This window comes from Canis lupus, chromosome 23 (assembly GCF_011100685.1).
Source record: "Canis lupus familiaris isolate Mischka breed German Shepherd chromosome 23, alternate assembly UU_Cfam_GSD_1.0, whole genome shotgun sequence".
In the NCBI taxonomy this organism is placed as follows: Eukaryota; Metazoa; Chordata; class Mammalia; order Carnivora; family Canidae; genus Canis; species Canis lupus.
The window spans coordinates 31,099,393-31,111,545 of record NC_049244.1 but is presented as its reverse complement, the minus strand read 5'-3'; the positions used below and the strand labels follow the sequence as shown (position 1 = coordinate 31,111,545).

Genomic DNA, 12,153 nt, shown 5'->3' with positions numbered 1-12,153 from the left:
CATTGTTGTTATTGTTTTGGCTTTTGGAGTTCCATGTAAATTTTAGAATTGACATGTCAATTTCCAGAAACAAAAAAACCTGCAGAGATTTTATTGAACTATACAAAAATATAGATCAATTTGGAGGGATTTGACTTCTCCACAATATTAAGCCTTGCAATTCATGAATATGGCATATCCCTGCAATTATTTAGGCCTTCTTTACTAGCTCTTCTCCTAATAACATTTTTAGTGTTCAGTTTAGAGCCCTTGAACATCCTTACTATATTTGTTCCCAGTTATCAACTGGTTTTGGGTGATATTATAAATAGGACCATGATTTCAATTTCCCATTTGTTTGTTGCTGGAATATGAAAAAAACAACTTCTTTTTATATTGATCTTGAGTCTAATGACTGTACTGTTATTAATTATAAATTATTCTTTTGGATTTTCTGTGTATATCCTGGTGCCTTCGTGAATAATGTCTTTGTTTCCTTTTTTTCAGTTCTTATAATTTTTTTTCTTCCTTTACTGCACTGACTAAAAGTTCCAGTACATCACTATATAGAAGTAGTGAATGAGGAAGAGAGTTTTCAATAATTCACCATGAGGTAAAATGTTTGCTGGTGTTTTGTTTTGTTTTAGGTATTATTTACCAGATTAAAGAAGCTCCTTTTCTTCCTGGTTTGGTTAATTTTTTTCCTTAAATCATGAATGGGTGCTGAATTTTTATCAAGTTTTTTTCTGTACTATGGAGATTATCACATGATTTCTCCTCCTTTTTCTGTTGATGTGATGAACTACTCCAACTGTTATATGTTAAACCACTATTACATTCCTGGAATAAACCCCACTTGATTGTTACGTATAACGCTTTTAATATACAACTAAATTTGAATTTCCAACATTTTGTTTAGGATATTTTGCATCTGTCTCATCTTTTTTCATGAGAGAAATTATTCTTCAATTTTACTCTTATTTTAATATCCCATAAGCTTGGCTTTAAAGTTATGTTAGCTCATAAAATAAATTGGAAAATGTCACTTTTCTTATTCTTTGGAATACATTGCATAAGAGTAATGTTATTTTCTTCTTAAATCTTTGGAACAGTCCACCAGTGAAGCCACTCATGTCTAGAGTTTTATTAGTAGAAAGGTTTTCAATTACAGATTAAATTTCAGTAATGCCTAGAAAAATGTTCAGATTTTCTGTTTCTTCAAGTTTTTTCAAGTATTGGTAATTTTGTTTTTCAAAAAATGTCTCCAATTCATCTAAATTTCCAACTTATTGATGTAAAGTTTTCTCAATATTATCTTTATGCCTTTTTAATGTTTATCACAAAGAACATTATAAAGGGCACAGATAAGCAGCCAGATGATGAGGCTCATAGGTGAGGTCTGAAAGGGTCTCAAGCACAGGAACTTCTGTCCTTGAGGAATTGGAGTGTAGCACCTTCTCAGCACATACATGCATTCACCAACCTGAAAACTCTTAAACATTTTTAATGTGGGGAGATTTTTGCTACAATCCTCTTTTTCATTGCTGATATTGGTAATTCTTATTTTCTCCTTTTTCTTGATTCTTACTGCCAAGGTTTTATCTATTTTATTAATCTTCGTGAAGAGCCAACTTTTGGTTTTGTTGATTTTCTTCATTGTAAATGCATTTATTATTTCATTAATTTTCATTATCTTGATTTTCTTTTGGTTTTGTTCTAGTTTTTATGAAAGGAAGTTAAAAACATTGATTTTCAGGCTCTCTTCCATTCTAATATATGCATCAAAGGCTATAAATATCCCTATAAGCACTCTTTTTCTGAATATATCTTTATGATTATCCAAAATATTTTAAAAATACATATTCTAATTCAATATAGATTCTAATTTTCGTTGTGGTTTCTTACTGGACTCATAATTTATTTAGAAGTGTATTGCCTGATTTCCAGTGTTTATAATTTCCAAGCTAACTTTTGTTGTTTATGTCTAGTGTAGTTCCATTATAGTAAGATAACATGTTCTGAATTAAGTTATCTTTTGAAATGTATTGAAGATTGTTTGATGGCCCAGATTACAGTCACTTTTTATTGTTTAGTGTGCATTTAAAAATAATAAGTATTCTATAGTTGTTGGGAAAAGTGTACTTGTATATATAATACATAAACATTTATATATAATTTATAGTACATATAAAGCATTTTCATAAATACATTATGGATATATATGACAATTGTGTTGTTTCCTTTTTGATTTTTTTATCTGATTTTTCTTTAAGATTTTATTTATTTATTCATGAGAGACAGAGAGAGAGAGAGAGGGATCCCTGGGTGGCGCAGCGGTTTAGCGCCTGCCTTTGGCCCAGGGCGCGATCCTGGAGACCTGGGATCGAGTCCCACGTCGGGCTTCCGGTGCATGGAGCCTGCTTCTCCCTCTGCCTGTGTCTCTGCCTGTGTCTCTGCCTCTCTCTCTGTGTGACTATCATAAATAAATAAAAAATTAAAAAAAAAAGAGAGAGAGAGAGAGGCAGAAACACAGGCAGAGGGAGAAGCAGGCTCCATGCACCGGGAGCCCGACGTGGGACTCGATCCCAGGACTCCAGGATCACGCCCTAAGCCGAAGGCAGACGCTAAACTGCTGAGCCACCCAGGCATCCCCTTACCTGATTTTTCTATTAGCACTAGAGAAAGGTGTGTTATTGTTCCCTACTCTGATTGTGGATTTGTCTATTTATTCTTTTAATTCTGTCAGCTTTTGCTTTACATATTTTAAATTTTTAATTGTTTTTTAAAGATTTTATTTATTTATTCATGAGAGAGAGACAGAGAGAGAGGCAGAGACATAGGCAGAGGCAGAAGCAGGCTCCATGCAGGGAGCCCAAAGATGTGGGACTCGATCCTGGGTCTCCAGGATCATGCCCTGGGCCAAAGGCAGGCACTAAACCACTGAGCCACTCCGGCTTCCCTAAAATTTTATTTTTGAGTGCATACCTATTTGGAATTGTGGTATCTTCCTGGTGGGTTAGTGCTTTTATACTTACGATCACTATGAAAAGCCTCTTTTTATCTCTAGTAATGTTTCTGCCTTAAAGTATCGTCTAATATTGGTATTAGTTACACTAGCTTTCCTTTAGGTATTGTATGCATGGCATATATTTTAATCCTTTTGTGTTCAGTGTTGTGTCCTTATATTTAAAGAGTGTCTTCTATAAATAGTAAATATTTTTAAAATTCCACCTGACAATCTTAGACTTTACTTGGCATACATAATTCGTTGGTATTTAATGTAATTACGGATATATTATTATCTAGACCTTACTATTTGTTTTCTATTTGGCTAACCTGATTTATGTTCTTTATTTTCTTTTACTTTTTAAAAGATCTTATTTCTTTGAGAGAGAGACATAGAGAGTAGGGGTGGGGTGTGGGGGCCTCTGGGGCAGAGGTTTCAGGAGAAACAGACTCTCTGCTGAGAGAGCCCAATTTGGGGCCTGATTCCAGGACCCTGAGATCATGACCTGAGCCCAAGGCAGCTGCTTAACCGACTGAACCACCCAGTCACTCCTAATTAATTTTTAAATTACCCCATCTTTTCCTCTCTTATTCACTTGTTAGTTACACATTCTTTTCTTATTCTTTTGTGAATACCCAATAGATTACAATATTTATTATAGTGTAAGGAACATTATCACTCCTCTAACTTCCTTGCTAATCCTAGGAACTTTATAAAATTTAAGTTCAATTACTCCCTTTTGTCTGTTGTGTTGTTACATACTTTTAATTACATTTATAGTTTAGAATGTCATAATATCAATAAGTCAATATTTACAAATATCGTCAGTATTTATATTTCACCACATATTTACTCTCTTTATTCATTCCCTCCTCAATTTCTGTGTTTCCATTTGGGATCATTTTCATTCTGTCTAAATAATTTCTTTCCCTTAGTACAAATCTTCTGGCAAAGAATTTTCTCAGGATTTTGAGTATTTTTAACTAATAGCTTTATGAGATTTTTCCCCACTGAGTATGTTTCACTCTGTTATTTTCTTCTACAAATTCAATAATGTCATTTTACGGTTTTCTTTTACCCATAATTCCTGTTGAGAAGTCAACCAAAGTCAACAGTTGTTCCTTTGAAGGTAACAGGTCTTTTTTCTCTGGCTGCTTTAAAATAGCCTCCTTATCTTCTTTATACTCTTTGGTTTGACTATGCTATGCCTAATTATGATTTTACCCTAGTTGTGGGCTGTTTTACAGCACTTTTGGAAAATTCTCATTGTTTAAATATTCTTTCTGCTTGTTTTCTGTTGCTTTTTTGCTTCTATAATTGTATATTAATGTTTTAAAACTACACACATGTATCATGCTTTTTCTCTATATTTCCATTCTTTTTTTCTCACCGTGCTTCAGTTGGATATTTTATACTGACCTGCCTTTCAGTTTACTAATCCTCTCTTCTGTGTATCTATTGTGCGGTTAAATCCATCTATCGAGAAATTGCCAACAATTATTGCCTTTTCGTGTAAAATCACATAGATTGTTTTTTGCAGTAAGAAAATCTTTTTGCCATTTACAAGGTTATTTCTGAGTTGCAAAAATTCTTTCCATATTTTTGTAATTCTGTATTTTGCCACACAATTTTGGCTGCTCCAATCAGACAGATTGAAAGCATGAAGACACTTTTTCTTGCATCCATAATGGAATAACTTCCTGCCTCTTTCACTTCTAGAATTTCCACTTGATTTCTCTTCATAGATTTTAGTTCTCCAATGGAATTCTCCATCTCTTCCATTATTTTCACCATCTTTTCCTCTGTTGTCACCAAATTTTTCTTTTTTATTTTTTCTTTTGCCCTAATTATCATAGTTTTTAAAGGTCCATGTCTGCCTGCTAACTACAATATCTGGATTATTTGTAAATGTATTTATATTGTGTGTTTTTCTGTTAGTTTCTTAATTCACTTGGCATGCCTTTTAATTTTTGCTGGAATAACTAGACATGTTCCTAAGTTTTTTTTAGAGGCTCCAGATGATATACCATCATTTCCAAAGTGTATTCACTCCTTTATCCTGCTAAGAAGATAGAATGAGGACTGATCACTTTCAACCAGTCGAGGCTGGGCTGAATCAAGACTAGGTTGTTTCCAATTGAAAGCCTGGTATGGTAGGCAGAAAAATGGCCTCCCAGAGATATCCATGTCCTAACCTCATAAACTGTGAATATGTTACATGGCAAGGGAAGATGAAAGTTATAGATATAGAATTAAAATTGCTAATCAGGCGACTTCAGGATAAAGTGATTAGCCTGGATTATCTAGCTGGGTGGGCCACTGTAATCGCAAGGTCTTTTAACTGTGGAAGGGAGAAGGGAAGAGTTGGTGTCTGAGTGAGGCAATGTAAGAAAGACTCTGCCATCGCTGGCTTTGAAGATGGAAGGGAATGGAGCCATGAGCCAAGAAATGTAACTCCACTGCTGGAAAAGGCAAGAAAATGGATTCTCCTGTCAAGCCTTTAGAAACACAGCCTTGCTGACACCTTGGTTTTAGCCAATGAGACCCACTTCAGACTTCTGACCTACAGAACTATAATAAGCATGTTATTTTAAGCCACTAAGTTTGTGGCAATGGTTACAGCAGCAATAAGAAATTAACCTGGTGGATTCTTTGGGCCCACTCTTAGGTGTGGGGTTGTTTTCTTTGCCTCCTGTTCCATGAAGCTTCAATTTGTGCCAATATCTTAAGGGGAAAACTGGTCAGTTGTCAGACAGCTCTCTGCACCTCCTTTCTTAATGGGATTTTTCCTCTATTTCTGTTTCTCCAGCCCGGAGACGGCCATAAATTCTGCCAGCAGTGGCCCTCTGCTCAGACAAATCCAGATAGAAGTGCCCAGAAGTGGCCAGAAGTGGCAAATTCTTGCTTTGTGCCCAGAAGTGGCAAATTCCCCTGAAGAAATGTGGTTGTATAATGTCATCTCACCCCTCTGTTATCCCCTCCCTTTTCTATAAATTTGGCACCTCTAAGTTTCTAAAGCTCTTAAACAGATGTTTTATGGTGCTTTATTCACACCTTCTAGATACACTCAACAAGAGAACAATTCCTGCATAAGCTACTTCTTCATAAAAGAGGCACAAGTGAAAACTATGTTAGCTGCTAATTTTTCATCTTTATTTTTTAAAACTCTAGTGTATTATTACTGGATTAATGAGTTTTATGGATTATTGTGCTCATTTATAACTGCTCCAGCTCTTCCTTCATTTATCCATATCTTTGAAAGGAAATAGGGTCTATTATTAAGAGCAGACATCACATTTTTGTTGTTCAACACACTAATCCTAAGTTTGGAAAATAGTGCCTGGGAGGGCACCCGGATGGTTCAGTCAGCTAAGCATCTGATTTTGGCTGAGGTCATGGTTTCAGGGTCCTAAGATCAAGCCCTGCATCAGGCTTCTCACTCAGCAGGGAGTTTGCTTGGCCTTCTGCTCCTCCACCTGCTTGTACTCTCTCTCTCTCTCAAATAAATGAAAAAGAAAGAAGAAAGGAAGGAAGGAAGGAAGGAAGGAAGGAAGAGAGAGAGAGAGAGAGAGAGAGAAAGAAAGAAAGAAAGAAAGAAAGAAAGAAAGAAAGAAAGAAAGAAAGAAAGAAAGAAAAAGAAAGAAAGAAAGAGAAAAAGAAAATAGTGCCTGGTATTATATAGGGCTAAAAAAAATTATCAAATAGATGAATAAATGCACATAAATGGTTGTCTTAAAAGTGGATTGATGGCAGCCCAGGTAGCTTAGCAATTTAGCGCCGCCTTCCGCCCAGGGTGTGACCCTAGAGACTCAGGATCGAGTCCCACGTTGGGCTCCCCTGCATGGAGCCTGCTTCTCCCTCTGCCTATGTCTCTGCCCCTCTCCCTCCCTCTCTCTGTGTGTGTGTGTGTGTGTCTCTTATGAATAAATAAAATCTTTAAAAAAAAAGTGGATTGAGCAATCTTCTCTATAGGCCTGTGGACAAAAACCAAATAGGGTTAAGAGGTGAACATTTCTCCTAACGTTAATGATCTACCTAAAGCTAACACAGCCTGTATCCAATAGGGCAGAGATGCCCTCTGACCTCTGAGTGGAGCAAACTCTGAAAATGTTATGTACAGGAACAAAGTCATACTGCAAAGGAGGAACATCCAAAGTGCTAAAGCCATCTCTGTTTCTTTGGCACAACTCTCACAATAGCAGAGCAGAAGGTTAGAAAATTATATTGTGGAAAATAATTTAAGGACTTCATGATGGCCTTTGGAAAATTAGGAATTTGTAAATTTATCATTGACTGTGTACCAGGCGCTGAAATAAGTGCTTTCCAAATATTAATTTATAGTAACTCTATGAGTAGATGCTATTATTATTCCTATTTCATACACGGGAAAGAGAAAGAAATTAAGTAACTTGCTCAAGGTCAGTACCTGTTAGAGCCAGCATTCAAACTAGGCAGCCCACTTCCATAGTCCATGCTCTTCCCCATGTGACCTCTGACTTTTGCCTCTGGAACAGTTTTACTCTTTCCTCTTTCCAAGGGCCTTTGTGGTAATAAAAACAACTTCTGAAGTAGCTACACATCTGTTTAAACTTTGCCAAGTTTACATTGATTAGGTGGATATTAGTTGCCATAAAAGATGAAGCTCCAAATCTCAATGACTTCACAAAATAAAGCCCAAATGGCAGCAGTGGTGGTGATTTGTTAGAGAAGCAGGGGTGGGAGTTCAACTGCATAGCTCTGGTCAGTCATTCAGAGATCAAGATTCAGAGAGGCTCTGCCATTTTCAACATATGGCTTCCAAGATTGCCCTGTGTGCTGACACCCAGAATAAGGAATTATGGAAGACAGTACAAGAGGTTTTCATGGACAACTTCTACCTATATTCTGTTGGCTATAACTCAGTCACATGACCTCACCTAGATGCAAAGAGGATGGGAACTTCAATCCCTGGCTGGACAACTTTCCAGCAACAACACACACTATGAAAGGGAACACATGTCTTGGGTCTGTTTTTGTTTTGTTTTAAGATTTTATTTATGAGAGACACACATAGAGAGCGGCAGAGACATAGGCAGAGAGAGAAGCAGGCTCCATGCAGGGAGCCCGATGTGGGACCGATCCCGGGACTCCAGGATCACACCCTGGGCAGAAGGCAGACGCTCAACCGCTGAGCCACCCAGGCTTCCCCTGTCTTGGGTCTTTTGTCTCAGTTTGAGTTTCCCCAGAAAATCGACTCTTAAATAAGACTTTTCAAATGTCATATTTGGTAAGTAAAGAAACATGGATAAGAGGATGAGAGAATAAGGCAGGGAAAATAAGCATCCAAAGCACCTACTAACAAATCAGTTACCCTGGGGAAACGCTGGGAACCAGGGTAGAGTATCCCATTCAAAAATCTTGCAAACTGGGGGATCCCTGGGTGGCGCAGCGGTTTAGCGCCTGCCTTTGGCCCAGGGCGCGATCCTGGAGACCCGGGATCGAATCCCACGTCGGGCTCCCGGTGCATGGAGCCTGCTTCTCCCTCTGCCTATGTCTCTGCCTCTCTCTCTCTGTGACTATCATAAATAAATAAAAATTTAAAAAAATCTTGCAAACTAAGAGTCTATGTATATCTGTCAGTCATGGGTCATAATCTCACCCTCTAGCGTACTGTGTAGGTGGTAGAGCAGACTCCTGGCATCACAGAATGCCATTATACAAAGAAACACAGATGCTGGCAGTTGGAAGTTTGACAGGGTGCTTAAGTGTTGAAGGGATATGCCTGGAACACTACAGGTCTGCTGCAGTCTCTGCCAGAATCTACCTCCTGGTCTGGTGACATATGGACATAGGGACATATGGTGACAAAAGACAAGTTGCTTCCCCCTCCTCAGCCCTGCCCAATAACATACCTGATATGCAATGGAGCAGGAACAGAATAACTAATAAAACTCCCTTTCCAAAAGGGGAGGGGTAGAGACCCACAGCTCTTGCTAGTCAGTATCATCTTTGAAGATGCACCGGGGTGGCTCAGCGGTTAAGTCTCTGCCTTTGGCTCAGGTCCTGATCCCGGGGTCCTGGGATTGAGTCCTGCATCGGGCTCCCTGCAGGGAGTCTGCTTCTCCCTCTCCCTATGTCTCTACCTCTTTCTCTGTGTCTCTCATGAATAAATAAATAAAATCTTCAAGTCCTACTAGGCAGGTATCAGGTGGTTCTTCTGCCCAATTAGGCTCAGATTCTACTCTCTGAAAGTAAATTCTTTGTTCATTACCCTCCAAGGTCTCTGGCATCTCCCTCTGGGAGGATCTTCCTCCTCCATTGTCCTCTCTAGCCACATCTGGATTGGGTATCGAGGAGTTTGTGCTCCTTGGGGGCGATAGGAACTTTTCACCCATTTCCTATTGCGCAAGCTTGAAGATTGTGTCAAAATTTGAATACTTCAGAATTCTGGCTGCCTTCACAAAGCAATTATCTCAAAACCTTAGTACCTTAGTATCCTTCATATATCCATTTGCTTCCAATCAGTTTCACGTGCTAGTCATCAACCTCACACACATAGAGCAAGGGGAAGGCCTGACTGATTAGCTTGGTGAAGATACACGAGACACTTTTAGATCATTTACTATTTCACAGATAGTAAAAAAAGAATAATCCAAAGGTGCCATGGCGTTCCTTTTGTCCCATACACCAAAAGGGAGGACCATAACTTGAATTGTGGGGAACCCCATCACCAAGGAGCCAAACCTAGACAGCAGCCAAGTGGTTCTGATCTGAGGGGGAGTGCAGAAAACTCCATACATCATCAGAATCTGGGAAGCCATAAGAAACTATCTGACCACAGCCTGCTAAGGGAGGCAGGAAGGCAAGTGGGAGGTAGCCTCTGAGCTAGCAGCTCCTTTGAAGCTTCCCATCCTCTCATGTTCTAGCGGATCACAAGGTCTGGATGAAGCACCACCAAATATGCTGCAATTCCAAACCCTTCCATATATGAACGTCCAAGTTTGCCAGAAGTCATGGTAGAGCTGTCCCCCCTACAGTAGTGGCCACACACACAATTTTCCCCTAGACTAATATTCAAGCCTGATTGCTATCTTGGCCACACATTTCTCTCTCAGTTGAGGGTGCCTATCCAGCCTGGCTGGGACAACCATACTCTCAACTAGATCTTTCCCACATGGATAGGTTGTAATAAACATTTCTTGGGCAAAACCTCCCTCCGGTGCATCTCTTGTTTTTAGGGCCTGGATGTACTCAGCTTTTCCAACCTTGCAAAACCTTACATTTTTGGATTTTTAAATTCTCTTTTATCTTTTTGCATACAAACAAGCCAATTCTTCTCTCTTTCTTGTCACCTGAAAGAAACTTGTCACCTGGTCTATTCTAAGGACAAGACCAACTCCTCTGTTAAAATACCTAATTAGTACCTAATTAAGTGCAACCAGTAGCAACACATGCCACTAACACTATTTTATTTCCTTTTCCCTGCACCTCAGTAGACTCAGTATGCTTATGCTTTACTTTCTAGGTCACTACATACAACAATTTAAACAAATGTTTTGCCACTGCAAAGATGGTTTCTGCAGCAATAAAGATCATTTACTAACCTCATTTTTAAGTTATAATCCCTACATTTATCCATTTACAGCACTAGAAACTTAAATATAAACTTTCATTCGAAAAATACTAAAAATATTTTTAGTTTTCAGAAATCTTATCTATGTAGCAAAATATAACAAGAAATACTCATATTCCCTACACCTATATTTTAAAAGATAATTTTAATTTCTAATTTGTTATATTTATTTCTTGTGTTTTTTCATTCTACAGTTAAATATCAAGTTCCTGGGATCCCTGGGTGGCTCAGCAGTTTAGCATCTGCCTTCGGCCCAGGGCATGATCCTGGATTCCTGGGATGGAGCCTGCTCCTCCCTCTGCCTGTGTCTCTGCCTCTCTCTGTGTGTCTCTCATGAATAAATAAATAAAATCTTAAAAAGAATTTTTTTTTGTAAACATCAAGTTCCCTTTAATCCTATTTCAAGCAGAGTTTGGAGTGTCTGACTACTGATGACAGAAATGCCAAAGAAACAAGACGGTGACCCTGAATGCCAGTGAAGACAAACTTAATTCTGAACTCCATCTTCTGAGGCAGCTGTCCGTAGGGAAATCACAGCTGTTCCCCCTTTTCACCAAAACCTTCATGGACCACAACCCATATCACCACTTTCACCCTTCCCTCAGAGATGCTGTTTGGGCAAACTTTTGTGTGTATCAGAATCAGCTGGAGGGCTTACTAAAATGGAATGCCAGGACCCACACGCAGAGTTCCTGACTAAGCAAGTCTGAGATTAGGCCCGAGAATTTTCATTTCCAACAAATTCCTAGTTCATGCTGATGCAGCTGGTGCAGGCACTACACTAGATTGAGAAACACTGCTCTGTTTTCCAAGACTAGGTACTTAGGGGACAGATACAGACCTTCCTTGCCTACCTGGAGACACAGATGGGAGAACTTGTCACCTGGTCTATTCTAAGGACAAGACCAACTCCTCTGTTATTAAAATCAGCTGGCTAAGAGCTAAAGGGGTGAGTTCATTTTCCTCCTCCTCTTCATTAGAGCATCTATGACTCTCCTCTCATGAAGCCTCCACTTGGCCCAGAAGTGTTAGGGATGGGCTCCTGCCTCCTGGTACAGAGAAGGCAGGCAGCATGTGACAAGGATAGGGTGGTGTGGGAAGGGCAAGGGGCTTCCAGTCACACTACCTCTTATCAAGCCTGGGTGCAGCCACTCCCCAGCTGTGTGGCTCTGGGACTCACTTTCCCCATCTACACAACACGGGATGATGATGCCCACATCCTAGAAGATTGCTGAGGAGAGTAGACAGGAATAGTGCAAGCAGGGGTCCTTTGTTGACTGTAAAGTACCCCACAAACAGTAATTATTGCCACAGCTTGTGACAGATTTGCTCCTTAACAATAACCTGTAGCAGTGGTGGCTCATTCTCCTGGTTTTTATTTTTTTATTTTTTACAACTCTAGTAACTTTGGTTTATTTTTAAGACTCTCCTCACCCTCTCCCCAACAATGACCTGTACCTCTGAGCCCCAGTGTTACTGATTCTGACTCACCTTGCACAGGTGTATTTACACACGTAGACTCATCCTTGGGCACTAAAAGGAAAAACAGTTGGGG

At 39.2% G+C, this 12,153-nt stretch overlaps 1 protein-coding gene across 1 annotated transcript in view; it reads right to left on the bottom strand.

Moving 5' to 3' along the window:
• LOC477071 (inhibitor of carbonic anhydrase) overlaps positions 1–12,153 on the bottom strand; it is a 55,814-nt gene that overhangs the window by 42,569 nt on the left and 1,092 nt on the right. Inside the window, exon 2 of the mRNA XM_038570923.1 lies at positions 12,090–12,131. The gene's annotated coding sequence lies outside the window, so the exon portion shown is untranslated. The remainder of the gene's footprint in view (positions 1–12,089; positions 12,132–12,153) is intronic.